Raw genomic sequence first — 19,226 nt, 5'->3', positions numbered from 1 at the left:
CTGGCTGGGAAAATTTTGTAGGTCGGTACACATGCCGGCCGTTCGCGCTCGTCTTATCACATTATGAGGGTGTATTTCCAATGAACATTGACCTTTCTTTACAAACTTGTTTTTGGTGACGTCATCATGTTTGGCAGCAGCGGCCTCCACTTAGGGTAGTCTGCTGCCACGTGCGTGTACGTGCGCGCACCCAGCGCTAGCCTTTCTTTATATGAGAAATAGGTCCTACTCAGGTGACAGGCAAGCAGCTATTTCTAGCCGCCGTGAGCGCAGAGAGTATATGGGGAGAGTAGAGCGGGCGGGGAGGTTCAAAAGTATCACGTAACGCTCCCTCCTTGTGTCTGTTTCCTTCCTTTATGAACATGAGTCATTGGGTTTAATCGCGAGCGAAAGCTCACGCACGCGCGCCAACCCTTTCGAAGAGACGGTTATTAACACGCCCCGCCTGTCACAGCTTCTTTGCCGCTTTCAGGAACCTTTGTCGGGCATCTTTGTCAAAGTTCGGTGTGCCCGCCCATATTGCTCGCGGCTACACACCGCGGAAACAAGCAAAAGAAAGGAGTTTTAGGCAGGGCACGATAGCATATACAACAATACTAAATGGTATATTACAACATCATTTAATCATTGCGACAGATGCTTCACAAACCGAAGAAAAATCTGGAATTGGCATTTGCGGTTCCACTTGTGACTGCTCGTTTTCGCTAAGATTTCCTGACTACTGTTAAGAATGGCGAGCTGCAAGGCAAGATTGCCACCCAGTTACGACAGGGCGACACGACGCGCATCTCCCCCTCACCGTCGCTGCAGCTAGGAGGCGTTCGAAGAAGCGGCCTTTGTGCTGAAAACCGCCTCCTTCCTCCAGCCCCATCGACATTGTGACGGAACGAGTTCGGTGTGCGAACAATGGTTCCGGAGTTCCCCAACGCGGACCTGATCTGACACGCATGGACAAGCTGCCGCGGGAAAGCCGTATTTTGGTGCTTCTCATGCCTCGGCGTGACGCAAGACAACGAGCTACCCACGATTGGCACCGATACTTCCCGGAACGGCACCCCTCCAACGCCGTCGTTTGGGCCTCGGAATGTGTGTGCCTTTGTGTACGTAAACTGATCTGCGGAGCAGCGGCGAGTTGGTGATGAGTAAACGAACAGTCGCCGCCTCGTATGGCCGGCGGACCGAGTGTATAAAAACTGTTGTTGTGCGAATGCTGGAGACTTCTCTTGAGCAGTCATGTTAGACTGATTCACTTCTCTCATGCAGTCATGTTGGACTGATACTCTTTTTCTCAAGCAGTCATGTTAGACTGATTTAATTTCTGTAAATAAACCCATTTTCCTCGTTCTCGATGAGAAGCAGTTCTTCACTTCATCGACGTCCTCAGCGTAAATAAGTTGGACGACGGCATGGGCCAGCTACCTTCGAATTCATGTCGTACTCCAATCTTGGCAAAGGACCACGAGCGATGGGATTGAGCCCCCAATCCTGACACTACATAGCAGTACTTTTAGCTGGGTTTCTGTCTGTTAGATTGGCCCTACTTAAAGTGATTTTATCAATCTCGACAGTTGTTATAGTAACGCATTCCTTATCTTTATGTTCAGCTCTCACTGCCAATAGTGGTTCACATATTTCACGTAGATTTAATTCTACGATACCACTTAACCCTAAATAGATTGGTATGGGACTGATTAGCGACACCTCCTATTCTTTTGGAGTAGATGCCGTACTCGAAAAATTGAAGTCCTCTTCATAAGTTTGGCTGAGCGAAAGCTCACGCACGCGCGCCAACCCTTTCGAAGAGACGGTTATTAACACGCCCCGCCTGTCACAGCTTTGCCGCTTGCAGGAACTGGCGCCGTCCTACTTGTGCTCATATTGTGACGATAATGATAAGATAAACCACTTATTATCAAGCCGCCGTTCTTCATTATTAGGAAGAAAATATTTTAGTCTGTCTTGGATTAAATCTTGCCATTTTCTGATATTCTGCCTTTGAGAGCCTCCTTAGGGATGCCGTTGCAGCTGTTGTGAAGTTTATAACTGAATCAGGACGACTTCCGTGTTAACTGATTAAATCTGTGTCTTGTTTCACTTTTCCTTTGCTCTATTCAAAATACAGACCGGGGTATTCCCCCATTTAAAATTGCTAAACGCCATGTATCCCACTCGTTATAGGGCCAACTGTCCTTGGTGCGGTGGCATACCTACCCTAATACATAAAACCTAGGAGTGCACTAAGCACCCTCATAGGCCAAATACCAGTAACACAATGGAGCAGTGGCAGGCACAGCTCGCCCGCTCCGACCTGGCAGGACAAAAGTCCTTAATTAGCCAGGTCAGGCAGCGGCAGAGGCTAGTGGGGCCCTGGACTGAGAGGTTCCAACCACCCCTCCAAATCGTTTGCATTGCAATAAGATTTCTCTCTCTCTCTCTCTCTCTCTTTTATATGCGACTAATTATTTTCCTAACACATCCGATTATTGGCCAATCCCTCATAGTGGGTATAACCCACTCATAGACGAAACCAACCAGTGAGTGAGTGAGTAAAAACTTTATTGAATAAAAATAAAATAAGACACCATGGTTAAGACCCCTATTCCAGGGCCCCACTGGCTCGAGCGGCTCGCTGGGCTTGGTCCAGAAAAGTCGATTGGCTCTCCCGACCCTCGTCTGCAAGCCATGCCTCCCACTGCCTATTCCTCATTAGTGGATGGTGTAATATGGGGCTGTCTATGTGCGGAGGCCTGGGGCACTCCCGTGGGATGTGTTTTAGTGCGGGTGTATCAGTGCACCACGGGCACTCGTCAATGAACCTCGTGGGGTGTATTCTGTGTAGGTGGTGCAGGTTGGGGTATGTATTCGTCTGAATACGACGCCAGTCCCTCTCTTGTTGGCTGTTTAAATCGGAGTGAGGATGTCCAAAACGTCTCCGCTCCTACCTTTGCTGTAGGAGGATGTCACGAGAATTTGGTGGAAGGTCGTCGCTAGGCCATGCCGTTGCTCGGACGTTTAATCCTCGAGCAATACGGTCTGCCCTCGCGTTTCCTGCCAGTCCCTCGTGTGCCGGACACCGTATGGTAGTGTGGTGCCCCTCTAGTTGATTGCCTAAAATTTTGAGTATTGATTGGGGTGCCGTTCCATGTAGAAACAGGCGGCAAGCCGCTTTTGAGTCGCATAATATGACAGCCGAAATGGTTTGGCGCTCGGCGTCCTGAAGGGCCAAGGCGATGGCTGCAGCCTCTGCCACGCATGCCGAGGTGGTTTTGAAGGACGCCGTTGTTATGTTGTTCTTACACGTAGAAACTATGGTGAAGCTGTCTGAGCTGGTTCGACTGGCATCAGTATAATACACTCCCGGTTCCACGCCAAAACGTTTGTGAAAAGTCTTTATCCTTGCTATGCGTCGTCCGGGATGGTACTTGCAAGGGTGCATGTTTTTGGGAATTGGGGCCACCTCGATGTGCGATCGAACGTTGCGGTCTATCTGTGCGGTTTCCTCTCCGCAATACTGGGGTGTCAGGGGAAAGCCTAACCTCGCCAATACTTCCCTCCCCTGAGTTGAAGAACAAAGTCGTTCTTTCTGAGCATATAACATCGCGACTGCGTACTCGTCAAACGTATTGTGCAGACCCAGTCCCTCGAATCTATCTGTGCTAGCGCATTTGGGAAGACCAAGGGCGGCTTTGAAGGCTTTTCTTATTATTCTGTTTGCCTGTATGATCTCTTGGTTTGTCAAGGCCTGATACGGAAGGGCGTATGTGATTCGGCTAATTACGAATGCGTGAACAAGGCTGATGGTCTCTCCCTCAGTTAGGCCGTCCCTGCTTCTTGCCACTCTCCGTATCATTCTGGCCACGTTTCCTGTGACCCCCTTTAGTTTTTTTAAGCGTGTGGGATGTTCCAGCGTTCTGCTGTATCCACATCCCCGATATTCGGAGTGTCTCCACTTCACGAATTGGCGCCCCGTCGAGAGTCAGAGTGAGCGGCACCCAGTCCTTCTTTCTTGCGTATTTCGCACGCACCCGAATGAATTCCGATTTTTCGGGTGCGCATTCCATGTCCGCCGCCCTCGCGTATTCCACGACTGCGTCTATAGCCTTCTGAAGAGTTTCTTGCTTGTTCCCATAGGACCCCTGGTGAGTCCAGAAGGAGATGTCATCGGCATAGATCGCACAGCCGAGATTCGGGTGTTTATCTAGCTCCAGGGCTAGCTTTCTCATCCCCACATTAAATAGCAGTGGAGAGAGTATAGCTCCCTGAGGGGTGCCTCTGTCGGGACAGTTAAAGGTGTCGGACCTCGTGGAGCCTAATCCGATTGTGGCCGTGCGGTCGCTGAGGAACGAGCGCACGTAGTTGTAAATTTGTGTTCCGCCGTTCATCGCTTCCAGTCCCTTCAGAATAATGTCGAAGGCCTTTTTGATATCCAGTGCCAGCACAAATTTATCGTCCGACCCTCTGTTGGGGTGCAGGACCTCGTGGTGCTTTAGTAGTAGAAAAACGTCCTGCGCCAACACGTGGGGTCGGAAACCGAACATGTTGGAGGGGAACATGTTTAGCTCTATGTGGTTCGAGAGCCTGACCTGCACAACCTTTTCAAAGAGTTTCCCCGCACACGACGTAGGGAGATGGGTTGAAGGTTGCTCATGTTACGAGGCTTACCTAGTTTAAGAATGAGAATAATTTTTGCTTCCTTCCAATCTTTTGGAAGGACGCCGTTCTCTGTCCAGACCGTGTTGTTAAAAAATTCGGTCAAGCTCTTTAGCGTGTTGTCACTTAGATTGCAAATCATTGCGTTCGTGACCTGATCTACCCCTGGGGTCGGGTTTTTCCTGAAGGAATGTGCCGCTGCATAAACCTCATCAAAGGTTATGGGGGCGTCCAGTTCCGGTTGGTCCTGACCTTCGTAAACGGGTTTGGTGGATTGCCCGGTCGGAACAGTTTCTACTTATATCTGATTAATTTTGCCTATCATGTCGGCTTCCCGACCTTCAAACTCGTTTTCCAGCAACTTGAGTATGTGATTCACGACTGTTTTGGTTCCTCCCGGGTCAATCATACTCCGACGAATGCGCCACGTTTTCTTTGTAGTCAACGTGCCCCGAAGCGAGTCGCTGAACTGACGCCGATTGCTGTCGCTTAACTTTTCTGTGTATTCGTTAGCTTCCTGCGCTAGCCGAGCTATCCGTATCCTGAGTTTGCGATTAAGCTTCCGCCTTTTCCATCTTTTTGTGAGGCCTCTCCGGGCTTCCCAGAGATGCAAGAGGTGACGATCCACGGCTGGAGCCTCCGTTGTCGTTTCAATTGTTTTTGTGACCCCAGCGTGAATAACCCTGATCCGCTCGGCTCATTCTCCTACGTCTGTTATGCTGCCGATTGTTTTGTTTTTCACGAAATTTGGTCCAGTCGGATAGCCTTGCCTTGCCAATAGCTCTTCGAATCCTAGCTGTGTTAACCGATATGCTTAAAATGTGGTGGTCGCTTCCTAGGTTTTCACCTATGTTCGTCCATCGCGTCTCACTTTCGTTGTTGGTGAACGTGAGGTCAAGGGAAGTGTCCTTGGACACGCTGTTCCCGATTTGCGTTGGGAAATCCGGTTAGGTTAGCTGGAAAAGTCCGCAGCGCTCTACGACGTCTGCTAACAAGATGCCCTTGGGATTGTCTCTACTGTAGCCCCTGTTTGAGTGTTGTGCGTTAAAGTCGCCTAACAATATTAATTTGTCCCTACCTTCAGCGAGTCGCATCGCGGTGGCCACCAAGTTTTCGAAATCCGCCTGTTTTTCTCTGGGATATCTATAAAGGTTGACAAAAATTGTTTTAGGTTTTCCCCTTTTCTGCGGCCAAATCGTGATTATCTGGTGCTGAATAGGTTCCCCCCAAAAATAATTTACGCTAATCGCGACATCCTTCTTGGCAAAGGCGGCTACTTGAGGGTAATCTGGGTGAGCACAAAGCTCGTATCCTTTGAGTTTTTTATTTTGTTTCCCTATTTCCTGAATACAGATAACGTCGGGAGGGATTGGCGCCGATTCTATGTAGTGCGTGAAATTAGCCAATTTCTTGCGTTGCGTGCAGCAGTTCCATTGCCAGATTTCAGTGTGTCCAGTCTGTGTTCTTTGCCATATTATCCATGGATAATACTGTCACTATCAGTGTGCTTTATAGCTTTCGGTGTCCTGGTAGGAGCACCCGGATTTTGACTGACCCTCTTTCGGGGGACGGCTGCGGCTTTTGTTTGCACATCCTCTACCATTCGCTTGATATTGTGTAGCTCTGCGAACATTAGTTGCCTGTTTTGTGCTGTTCCAGCGTTACCAATTGAGCGCTGGAGGCGGTACTTTGTTGCTGTGATGTCTGCGGTGGTGATTCGGAAGTGTGGTCCGCAATTTGTATGGGTTGCTGTGATGTGCTGTTGTTTGCCATGCGCTTAAAAGCTTCAAGCTCGGCTCGTAGCTCGGCTAAATTGTTTCGAAGTATTTTGTTTTCTTCTACTATTTTCTTGTACTCTGGGTTTTGTGTGATTAGTGTAGGTGTATTCTTAGCATTGGCAGTGGGAGATGCGACTTGCGCCCAGCTCACCTGATTATTTTGAGGGGTGCTGCATGCCAGTGGGACCCCTGGCGACTTACTTCTTGGGGCCTCCTTCTTTTTTGTGTGATGTTGCTGCTGGGGCACCTTGGGTCGGGATGCCGATCGTCTTCTCTGGCCCGGCTGCCCGGCATGCGATCGGCTCCGCGACGGCGAGCGGGTTCTGGAGCGGCTGCAGCGACGATCGACCGCCGGATGGAACTCCAGCTCGGAGTCCTCGTCTTCGGTGGCGAACAACCGTAGCTGGGTCTTTGTTGGTTTCTTGGGCCGTGGTCTTGATATCTGCCTGGCTGGCTTTAGTATTCTTGGACATTCGCGGTCACTCGTTGGATGATCACTCCCACAAATGACGCATTTGGAGGTGCACGTGTGTCCATCGGCAGGCTCCCGCACCCCACAGGAGCGGCACACCTGTACGTCGGGCTTTGGACATACGCCAGTGCGGTGGCCCACGATGTCACAGATACGGCAGAATTGTACCGCATTTCGGTAGGGTGTGCAGAGTCTCTCTCTCTCTCTCTCTCCTCCCACGAAGTAATAAACGCACCTTAGCAGTTGGCTGCCGTAGAAGGCGAGCAAATCACTTTGTGAGTCGCCCATCATTCTTGAGTCGATCAACTCCAGTCCCTGCGTTCGGATACGTAGGTTCGATCGCAGCACGTCAGACGGGGTGTGTGCTTCTATCCCGTGGATTTCTTCCCGCGTCGTGTCTTCTCTTGCCGTATCGTACGCATTGACCGGGTGTTGTCGTCCGTTGGTGTCCAAGGATTTAATGGCTTGCATGACCTTGGCCGTATCCCTATTAGGGGTGTATATCGCTGCAGTGTTGGACCCTGACTTGATATATTCTTAGAATAAAATTGTTGTCGGTGATTGTGTCCTGGCACGCCTCCATGGCGGCTCTTGCCAGGGCCTGACTGGCAACAATCTTGAGTGGTAGCCCTTGGTGTGGTCTGATGACCACCTTCTGGTCACTCTTCCGTAGCGGCGGAAGACGCTTGAGTCGTGGGCGGCCGCTATGCGCCATGGGTTTGTATGAGTTAGTAATCGGACCTGATGGCAGTGCGCTTCCTTGCGCGGAGCGTCGTTCCTGAGCGAGATTTTTCTTTTCCTTCAGGGAAAGAACGCGCTCCCATCCGGCTTCTGCTTTCGTTTCGTCGACCATGGTAGTGGTTTGCATGCTGTTGTTGATCGTAGCTGCCTTATTGCAGTCGTGGTGCGATGTTGCATCACACACCTGAGATGCAGTGAAATCCATCTCTTCTTCAAGTCGCGACGTTGTAATAAGTCGCGGGTTCGATGTCGCAGCCGGAGTTCTTAAGGCCGCCATGCTCGAGTGCGCGCCCGCCCGCCGGCGCCAGCGCTGCTCCCCTACTAGAAGTTAGCGTTAGCAGCCCGCCACGTTCTGAAGGTGGAAAATTGGCCGTAAAACGCCGAAATATGGTCCGACTGACCTGCAGTTGGTCTCGCAGGCGCCAGACCACTTCTTGGAGATGGTGGTGATCGTTTCGGGCCGGTCCCAGAAGGTGGTCCACCCGAAAAACCAAACATGCGTTACCCGATGTGAGCGCAGCTGTTTCGAACGGCGCTTCTTCTTGAAACCAACCAAAACATAAACTTCGGCATAATTTAGCAGCGTCATTGATAGAGGGAGACTCTTACGTTAAACACTTTTTCCTCGTTATTAACGTTAAATCGCTTTTTTTTTCATAATATGGCGCCTGACACCGGCACAAGATGCGGAAAGCCAGTGGGGCTATAATCCAGATACAACCAAATTAGTAAGGCCCACTAAGCTTCAACAAAAGACACTCCTTCACCGAAACAGGAATTGGTCTCTATTGTGCAGTATTCGGCCACTACCTCCTAAATGACTCATTCGATCAACCAATGGCCCGCACTCCCTAGCTGCGGAGCACCTGACCAAGGAGGCGGTCAGACCTGTAACGCAGCCGTGGGTGCTTAGAATGTCTGGACCCGGCAAAGGAAACTGACCCATGCAACGTTTAACGCCCGAACTCTCTCTAGTGAAGCTATCTTAGCAGGACTCCTTGATGAACTATCAGGCATTGTTTGGGATATCATTGGCCTTAGTGAGGTTAGAAGCACTGGTGAGGCTTATACAGTGCTGACTAACGGCCATGTCCTCTGCTATAGAGGACTCCCACGTAAGAAGCAGTACGGGGTAGAAGTTCTAATCCATAAGGACATAGCGGGTAACATTGACGAATTATACAGTATTAATGAAAGGGTAGCAGTAGTCATAATAAAACCTAAGAGGTATAGAATAAAGGTATAGTACCAGCCAACGCTTCAACCTCCAGTCATGATGATGTTGCTGAAATAGATCAATTTTATGAATATGTTGAATTATCGATGAGAAAAGTGCAAACCCAGTATGCTATAGACATGGGCGACTTCATTGCTAAAGTGGGGGAGAAAGCAGGCTGGTGAACTAGCAACTGGCAACTACGGCGTCGATTCTGGGAACGCTACAGGAGAAATGCTGGTCGAATTCGTGGAGAGGAATAAGCTGCGAATAATGAACACCTTCATCAGGAAGCGTAGCAACAGCAAGTAGACCTAGAAAAGCCCTAATGGTGAAACGAGAAATGAAATTGATTTCATACTTTCTTCCGATCCCAGCATAGCGCAGGACGAGAAGTGTTAGGTATGGTAAGGTGGAGTGATCACGTGTTGGTGAGGGCTAGGATTCACATCAGTTTAAAGAGAGAAAGAGTAAAATTGGTCAAGAAGAAACAGATCAACTTAGAGGCAGTAAGGGTAAAAGCAGACAAATTCAGGCTGGTGCTTGCAAGCAAATATGCAGCCTTAGAACAGAGAGATGAAGATGACATAGAAGTAAAAAATGAAACCGTAACTAGGCTGGCTTCAGAGGCAGCAATTGAAGTGGGACGTAAGGCATCAAGGCTACCAGTAGGTAAGCTCTACCAAGTAACTAAGGGCCTAATAAAGAAACGATAAAGAATGAAAGTGTCCAACCCAGATAGAATACGCGGAACTGTCAAAACTGATCAACAAGGAGAAAATGCGGGATATTCGAGAATATAACGTGAGAAACACCTAAGGAGCCGTAAAAAATGGACACAGCCTGAAATAAGTGAGAAAGAAACTCGACGTAGGACAAACCAAGTTATATGCGCTGAAAGATAAGATCATCATCATCATTTCTGATAAGAGATCATCAGCAATCTCGGACATATAGTAAAAGAAGCGGAAGAATTCTATACTGACCTGTGCAATACCCAGAGGAGTCAGGATACCTCCATTAGTTACAGTAATGAACAGGATACAGAAACTCCTCCTATAAGTAGCGATGAGGTCAGAAGGGCCTTGCAAGACATGAGACGAGGAAGAGCGGCAGGAGAAGATGGAATAACAGTCGATTTAATCAAAGATGGAGGAGACATACTGCTTCGAAAACTGGCGGCTCTTTATACGAAGGGTCTATCGACTGCAAGGGTCCCAGAAAGTTGGAAGAATGCGAACATAATACTAATCCATAAAAAGGGAGACGTTAAAGAATTGAAAAATTTTAGGCCCATTAACTTACTCCCAGTATTATATAAAATATTTACCAAATTATCTCCAATAGAATAAGGGCAACACTGGACTTCAGTCAACCAAGGGAACAGGCTGGCTTCAGGAAGGGATACTCTACAGTGGATCACATCCATGTCATTAATCAGGTTATCGAGAAATCCGCAGAGTACAATCAGCCTCTATATATGGCTTTCATAGATTACGAAAAGGCATTTGATTCAGTAGGGATACCAGCAGTCATAGAGGCAATACGTAATCAAGGAGTACAGAACACTTACGTAAATACCTTGGAAGATATCTACAGAGGTTCCACAGCTACCTTAATTCTACACAAGAAAAGCAGGAAGATACCTATAAAGAAAGGGGTCAGACAGGGAGTCACAATCTCTCCAATGCTATTCACAGCCTGCTTGGAAGAAGTATTCAAGCTATTAAACTGGGAAGGCTTAAGAGTAAGGACCGACTGCGAATATCTCAGCAACCTTCGGTTTGCAGATGACATTTTCCTGTTCAGCAACACTGGGGACGAGTTACAACGAATGATTGAGGACCTTAACAGAGTACAAGAATGGGGTTGAAGATTAATATGCAGAAGACAAAGATAATGATCAATAGCCGGGCAATGGAACAGGAGTTCAGGATCGCCAGTCAGCCTCTACAGTCTGTGAAGGAGTATGTTTACCTAGGTCAATTAATCACAGGGAACCCTGATCATGAGAGAGAAATTCATAGAATAAAAATGGGTCGGATGGCATACGGCAGACACTGTCAGCTCCTGACTGGAAGCTTACCATTATCATTGAAAAGGAAGGTGTACAATCAGTGCATTTTACCGGTGCTGACATATGGGGCAGAGACTTGGAGACTGACAAAGAAGCTCGAGAACAATGACCGCGCGAAGAGCTATAGAACTGGAGAATGCATAGGTGCAACGTTTAGAGGCAGAGATCGTTGTAGAACAGAGAGCAAACGGGGACCGCCGACATTCTTATTGGCATTAGAGAGTTTTACAATAGGTGCCCCAAACGTTTTAGGGCCCCAATGGAATAGGGTCGAAGTTACTACGCATGCTCAAGACGCAAACTGCGTTTGGGTTTTGCGTTGGGAACGCTATTTCACCGATCTAGCGGGAGCCTAAATAGCGGCCCCAAAAGCTTTACGACAGCAAACATGGCGGCACCCATCGATACGATGGCTCTAACCTAGCTCCAAACTGGGTTCGATTCGTGGTAATGCGTGAAGTTCGCAAGGTAGGAGAAGTGACTGCGGTTATCGCTTTCTCTCACCTAGCGTGTGTTATGACGATTGATTCATTAGACGCTGATGACTCCGAATTCGATTGCGGATTTTATGGCTCGTAGGCCTAACCCGGCTAAGCTTGGCTGGTGAAGGCACGTAAAGTTGGTTTGCTCAAAACTAAGCACAACTAATTGTTTGCTGCTGACAGAATAACCTCTGAATTGTAATTAAACGCGAATACACGGAAGTCAAAATTACTATTCATATCATAAGATGGTACATTTTATTTAATTATTTCTAATAGCTTTTCTTTGATGCCGTAGTGGCGCTGTCAGCACAAGACGCTATCCGCAAACGCAAAGCTCTATTCTAAAGCTCTTCACTCCTGCCTGCCCCAACGCTAACACCCGCAAAGCTCTTTGCATGAGGCCCCAAACTATTGGGGCCCCTATTCTAAAGCTCTCTATGCGTAGGTTAGATAATCGGTGGACCATTAGGGTTACAGAATGGGTACCAAGAGAAGATAAACGCAGTCGAGGACGGCAGAAGACTAGGTGAGGGTGATGAAATTAGCAAATTCGCAGGCGCTAGTTGGAATCGGTTGACGAAGGACAGGAGTATTTGGAGATCGCAGGGAGAGGACTTCGTCCTGCAGTGGACATAAAAAAATGGCTGTGGCTTAGGTAAGGTTAAGCCCAGGATGCGAAGCATACTAGCCTTTATTTTAGTTGTTGAACCACTGTTTAGCCTGGTGAACTGCTGTTGCTTGGCTATATTTGGTTCGGCTAGACGAAGAAACAACTCATGCATTACTGCTTCGCCTTCAAGAGTGGAACGCGACAGCGTTCCCGTCGACCCGCCAAGGGGTGTAAGACAATGGGCTACAGGGCAGCGACTACGCGCCCCGCATTGGACGCGGTGAGCGTCGAGCAAAGCAGCGTTCGGCGCGGCAACGAAATGTGCGCCTGAGCAAGAGACGCACGCCTTAGAAACAGCTCGTTTCTAAGGCAACACCGCATTCACTAGAGGCGCTTTTGTACCGCTTTGAAGCATCGTACTCGTGGCTCAGTGGTAGCGTCTCCGTCCCACACTCCGGAGACCCTGGTTCGATTCCCACCCAGCCCGTCTTGCAAGAGTTGAGCCAAAGCCGCTTCTCCTCTGTCGTGACGTCACGGTGTCACGTGGTTTCAAGGCGACACCGCCGCGCCTGAGGAGCTGGGTTGAGCTCTCGTAATATGCTTCGCATAATAGGATGATGATGCTGATGATCAGCTTCGTCAAAAATGGGCATGATCACTTTTCAAAAATAAATATAATTGTTATTACTTACATATGGGTAGTACCGATCACTAAGTAAACGGGAAGCAAGGACTTTTGCTTCCATTGCGAACCGCCATGGCCAATCCCCCTTCGTGGGTACGTGGCATATGTTGAAGGCGACAACAACGACAAGCATCGGCGTCGTCTCAGCTCAGAGGAACCTATGAGTAGAGGGGAAGTGGGAAAAGTAAAAACATTGCGCTCTCTATATCCGTTCCTATTGGAAGTGAAATTGACTGCCCAGTATCGAGGAGCGACGTCGACATTGCCCATCGAGTGTCGCCGCCTCAAGCACGAAAAACGTAATCGCAAGGTTCACATCGAGGGCAATGAAAGCAGAATTCGTAAGCAAGGCGCGTAAAGCGCGTCTTTCCGACTTCACACTCATATTTCAGGCTGAATTGTTAGCGATTGTATTCGCATTACGAAAGCTTCCCCAAAATGACTCGTTAGATGTTACTGTGACCGACTCACTGTCTGTATGCACAGCACTTTCTGCGTCTTCAAATTCAAGACTTCTGCGAACATATTGTTGAATGGCTCCGCTATGCTTACGGCAAGTATGTTTACTTTCTTTGGATACGACTACATCGTGGGTTGCACTTGACTGAAATGACTGATTCACTCGCACGAGCACCCCTCACTGGCCCTGTCATACCTGTTTTGGCGACATCAGCTTGTAACTGCGGCTAGGTACAGCAATTTCTCTATATCGCAAAATTCTGCAGAATTCACTCTAACATGGTCTTCTGAATTCCACCATCTTTGTTTCCCGTGGACAAATGATTGGTGTCCTTCAAGGCAATTTGAAGTTTCATCACAAAATTACGATGCCGTATGCCGCCTCTGAAATTTTACTTACGCAGGTCTGGTCTCGCTGTGTGCACCTGAATCTATTCAGCATTTTTTTTTTCGTGCCGCCTATTTTTAAGACAAGGAAAACTCACAGAAATTTTATTTCGACAACTTAGTCTATCGCTAAGCTCCCTTTCTTTTTTTTGGGGGCGACTTCACTGGGATCGAGCCACAGTTATTACAATTTCATTAGATGCACAAAAAGAGTACCTCGCTCAATTTCTAAAATTGTCAATTATTTCTATTATTTCACTTCTTTATGTTCAGTTATTTTATCTCAAAATTATTAACAGTAATTTTTTTCTAATTCCTAAGTTGTATTTCTTGTAATTTCTGTATTGTAATTTAGTTTTTGTTTTAATTCTATTAAACATACTTGAAACCGACTGCTTCTTGGCCAATCACCCGTAGTGGGTATGAGCCACTGTTTGGAGACCAGGAAAAACTTATTGCAATCAAAGGGACACTAGCCATATAGGTATACTATGTAGAATCAGTAACCGCCTTCTGGTATGCGAAGTGACACATTAACCACGATGCACCGTATGCATGTGCGACCGATTCTGCAATTTGGATGTTTTGTTTTCTGTAAGCGCAAACCATAAAATAAAACTACTTGTTCTTTTAGAGAGGGAATCTCTTCGACTATGTTTAGGTCTTCCAAGATTCGTTGCTTAGGAGAGAGAGAGAAAGAGAGAGAGAGAGAGAGAGAGAGAGAGAGAGAGAGAGAGAGAACTTTATTGTCGAGCGCGCGCATATACCTTCTCTTCACACGAGCTTCCGCACCCTTAACCGTTCGTATTCGGGAGATGATTCAATTTGATAGGTCCACGTGGCCACTAAAAATTGAATTTGCAGACATTTTTTCCAATAACGCTAAATTGCTACCAGCAACGTATTTGAATGCTCTTCTGCAATACTACTTGGCCCACCTCCCAATAAACGTAACAGGCACTGATGCTTCCTCGGGTGAAGAGGAGGCAGGCATGAGAATCATCTTATCATTCCTCGACTGATAGTTTTCACTTCGCCTGTCAGATTATAGATCATTTAGGCCGAGCTCTTGGCTATAGTTCTAGCTTTGCGAAATCTGCGCTTTTATACTACAAGAGTAGTTATCAGATATTCGCTTTCTGTATGCAGCGCGCTTAAGGCGCCTGCCAATTCGCCTGCTTTCAACAAAATTTATGCATTAGCTCCGCCCCACTTAAGCTTAGTTCATTTAGTATGAGTACCAGGGCACCGAGACATTAATCTTAATGAAATAGTTGATCCCCTAGCAACAGCATCTTTAAATGGTCCGGTGATATATGTGCTGCCGACAATTGCGCGCATATCACTGCGGCTAGGTATAGGCAGTTTTCTTTGACCTAAGACAGGAAAAGCTTCACATGAGCAAAATCTACGGACTTCATGCATCTAAATTATTATTGTAACCGACAATGGTGTTGTACCCGACGATTCAAAATGTCATTTACAAGGCTGCCGTTACCGTATCCCACCGCTTAATTTTTACTTTCACAGATGTGGTCTGGCGGTATCCCCTTAATGCTACCTCTGCAATGAGCGGAAACCCGTCGATCACCTTTTTTCTATCGTGTCGGCGGATTTCAAGAGAACAAAAACGATGTTTGGAAATTCCGCTTTGTAATGTAGAACTGCCTGTATGTAGCACTGTTTTATTATTACTTGGAACATCGGCATTAAGATACAGGCACAGGAACGTTTGCCGAGCCATTTATAGACTTACCTCTGGGACTCAAAGAGATTACCCTATTAATATTACCTATTAATCGCAATTGATTTTTTTCTCCTTCAACAAATTATAAAATCATAAAATTCAAATAGCAAAACGACAAATTCACAATAATAATATTAATAATACTATTGTTCAAAATGTAACTTGCTTATTCTTTACGTCGACTATTTACTGTATGTCTTCTTAATATTAAGTTTTTATTCTACCTGTTTATGTAAGGCTGACTATTTCACACAATATTTTATTTCATTTATTATTATCCGTTTCTTTCACATGCTCGATTACTTTTTTCTCCCAATCATATTTTTTTTGTTTAATTATTTTGCCACCCGGTTCATGACCTATCCCACACAGTGGGTTCGTGCCATTAAATAAGTCATCATCATCGTCAACATCATCAGATCGCCAACTTATTGGCCTGGTCACTTGTTCTGTCACAAGTTTGGCGCAGTGGGATACAGAACCTAGTGATACTCGCCTGGACCCCTCTGATTTTCCATGGACAATGTGCACCGACGCTACAGTCGCCTGTGATTACGCGGTGAATGTTGCGCAGTACGTATAGGATGAATAGTGATCCTGTTCGGGTAAGCAATGATCATATTGAACTCTTACTACTGCATGCTTGACTCCCTGAAGTCGAACGCTGGCCAGGGCTTTCTAGATTGCCATGAGCGATCCTCACCATGACGCAGATGTCAGACGTTGTTGCGAGTTTCGCGGTTCCACGAAAACGAAAGCAACCGTTTATAACGAAGATGTAAAGGGCCACAGTGCAAGTGCGCTGACGAGCGATATAATGAAGTTGCAAGAAACCTATATAGCCAGCATCAGCAGCAGGAACTATTGGAGTTTTCACTGCAAGCAAACTTGCTGCAACTCAGCTAGACACCTATGTAATTTGTCAGGCCAGAGGTCTAGGACTGGTCGTACTCAGAAACTGCCCAGGAAATGCTTGGTTTTTACTAGTACGCCTGTGACAGCAATTGCTGGCAGTAGGAAAAAGGCAAAGTTAAGACCATGCGGCTGTACTTGGGCGGTAGTGCGAAGGTATAGCTCATGCTTCGAGTTTCTGAAAGAACTGAACGCCCATGGAACGAGTGAAAACAAGAGCTTTTCAATTTCCTTCGGCGAGAACAAGCTTCAAAGCTGGGATAAAGCTATATCTTACAAGTACAACTCCGGGCCCGTTCTCGACTATTTCTTTGAGAAATAGAGACTGCTGAATTTAGTTGACACTGATATATATCCCAGGCTTCACTGGTTCCGCTCATTATGTTGGGGTGCCGTGTTCAGCTTCGAAAAACCACCACCACAGAAAAGCACTGCAAAATATGATAGAGCTCTGTTATAATGTTGATCAACCTGTGAGCAGTTATGATAGTCAGCAAGGTCTGTGGAGGGGAAGAATTACATAGTCAGTACACCAGCACGAAATCTGAAGATGAACTGGCTTCACCAAATAAACATAGCAGGCAGGCACATAGCAGGCAGGCAAATAGCAGGCAGGCAGATAAACAGGCCTCTGATTTAAACTGTCCGTGGCCACAACACAAAATATTTCTTGTAGAGCGCGCCAACTTGGTGCATGTTCCGGTGCATGTAAATAGAAAAGAGGGCAGTGCGTTGGTTGACAGATGAGCTTCCATAACCGTTGTGAACAAGATATATTCCAAATTTGAACCCAGTAAAAGACTTTCCAATCACTGTGTATGGATACGACGGCAAAGTGCAAGTGCACTATGAGTGGCCTTATGTAATCGTTGCGTGTCAGGGCAAGAGTATACCACGACAAGAGCGCTGGTGCTCAATGGCGCAAAATATCAAAGGCTTTTGTCACGCCCAGTAATGCAAGAGGCTCCGTCTGAATATCTATTGGGATGGCCAAGTTAATACTCAAGATGACTATCAGTTACCATTGTTCTCCCTACTTAGCGAGAACCTTCGGAAGCCCGCTACAGCGGATGTCGTCACCAGGATGTACCTGGAACTCCTCTGTGTAAGAGGTTATCTTAAGGCTACATCCAAGTTTAAACTACCGTTTGAGCAGCAATATATAACATTTGTGAAACCCAAGCCTTATAACATGTCGCTGGATAAAAATATATATGGCTGAAGGAACTGCAGAAGATGCTCGACGCTAATGTTATCCGACCGTTCACGTCTACCTTCGCATCACCCATCCCTTAACAGTCAAACTGACCTGCTGCCTTCCCAGATGCCACACATCGACGAATTATCAACGGAACTCTTGGCTACAGCGTCTTCTTTTGCTTGGATCATTACAATGATTTTTGGCAAGAGCCTTTAGAAGAGAACACCGAAAAGTTTTCAGCATTAGTAGCAACTTTCGACACAGATTAATATACTAGAATGTCCTTTTAGTATTCTGTTAGGGGGAATTCGCCAGCTTGGTTTGAAAAGGTGATGAATAATGTCTTGACGCCACATCTTAGACTCTTTTGCAGCGTTTGCTTTGATGATATTATAGTCTACTCGAGGTCAGAAAAAGAGCACTCTGAGCACTTTGTCACTATTCTGCAAGCGCTTAATGATGCAGATCTGAAGACAAACGAAAAGTGAATTCTTCAAGCCTCTGGTAGTTTTTTCTCGGAAGGGTGTCTGATGGTGCCACCAAGAGCACCAAACAAGAGTCGGTGCAAAGACTCTCGAAGCTTACGAAGCTACATGACTTGCATTCATTCAGAGTTTTTTCTTGAACTTTCTGTCCGCTTCAGAGACCTTATAAAAATTTCGCTAAGAAAGCAAAGTGTTTAGAACGACAGAAAGCTGAGCTAGTTGGTAAGGATTCATTATGCAAAAAAGAGGTGTGGTGTATAGACAGGACACAAGAGTAGAGAAGTGGACAACACGAACGCCGACTATCAACTGAATGGAGCACTGAGGCGAACAAAGAAAGAAGACACAAAACTCATCTGCGCAAGCTCAGGAATGGTAACGCCACGTGTCAGTCGGGCACGCGTGCCAGTCTACGTGAGAGATAACTGTTAAGGAACTTAATCTCTTCCTTATGTAAAGTAATCGAAGGCTGACTCACGCACGCACTTCCACCATTATAGATATGCCATGCCTCTACCATAAGACGCGTATCTTCATTCTTATGCCTGTACAATATCGCGCATTCATCTAACTCTGACGTGCAGTTACAATCTTTTCAATGTAGGAAAAGATTAGAAGGCGATCCACCGGTTAACGACCTTTTATGTTCCATTAGCCTCTGATTGATACACCGTCCCGTTTGCCCTACGTAGAACTGGCCACAGCTAAGGGGAATTTTATAAACCACACCCATACGACAGTTAGTAAAACTGTTGTTCTTATTGTGCTTCACTGGACAAATATCTGTTCGTTTTTTGCATTTTACCTGCTCCTTTTTCCTCTGTACGGCAGCGCATAACTTACCTAGCTTATTGGGAGCAGTGAAAGCAACATTAACATCATATCTACTTGCAACTTTTTAAAGCCTGTGCGACACTGAATGAATACGCGGAATACCCACTACTCTTTTTTTTTATTACTGCTTTCTGTAATCACGTCCGTCCCCCTCGAAACCGACTTCTTTAGGCGCTCAGCCACAGTGGCCACTGCTACACTAGGATAACCTGCGTAAAATCCCTCACCTTAGAACTGTTTTTCTCGGCGAAGACTCATAAGCAAGAAATTCCTTTTCATGGTATAGTGTCAGAGAAAGGGACGTGGCAGGTCTGTGTCGCTAGTTACCTACACAACTGCTTAGCTTCACTAGTTTTTTTCAGACCCCTTTTCCTTGCGTAATTCTCAGGCACTAGTTCAGTATGTGAGAGAGGAAAATCCTGGTGATTGTACAGCTTTTAGTATGGATATAGAAGACCTGTATTATTCCTTGCCGCATGACGCGTTG

Source organism: Dermacentor albipictus, chromosome 1 (genome assembly GCF_038994185.2).
Source record: "Dermacentor albipictus isolate Rhodes 1998 colony chromosome 1, USDA_Dalb.pri_finalv2, whole genome shotgun sequence".
Classification (NCBI taxonomy): Eukaryota; Metazoa; Arthropoda; class Arachnida; order Ixodida; family Ixodidae; genus Dermacentor; species Dermacentor albipictus.
This window is presented reverse-complemented; position numbering follows the sequence as displayed.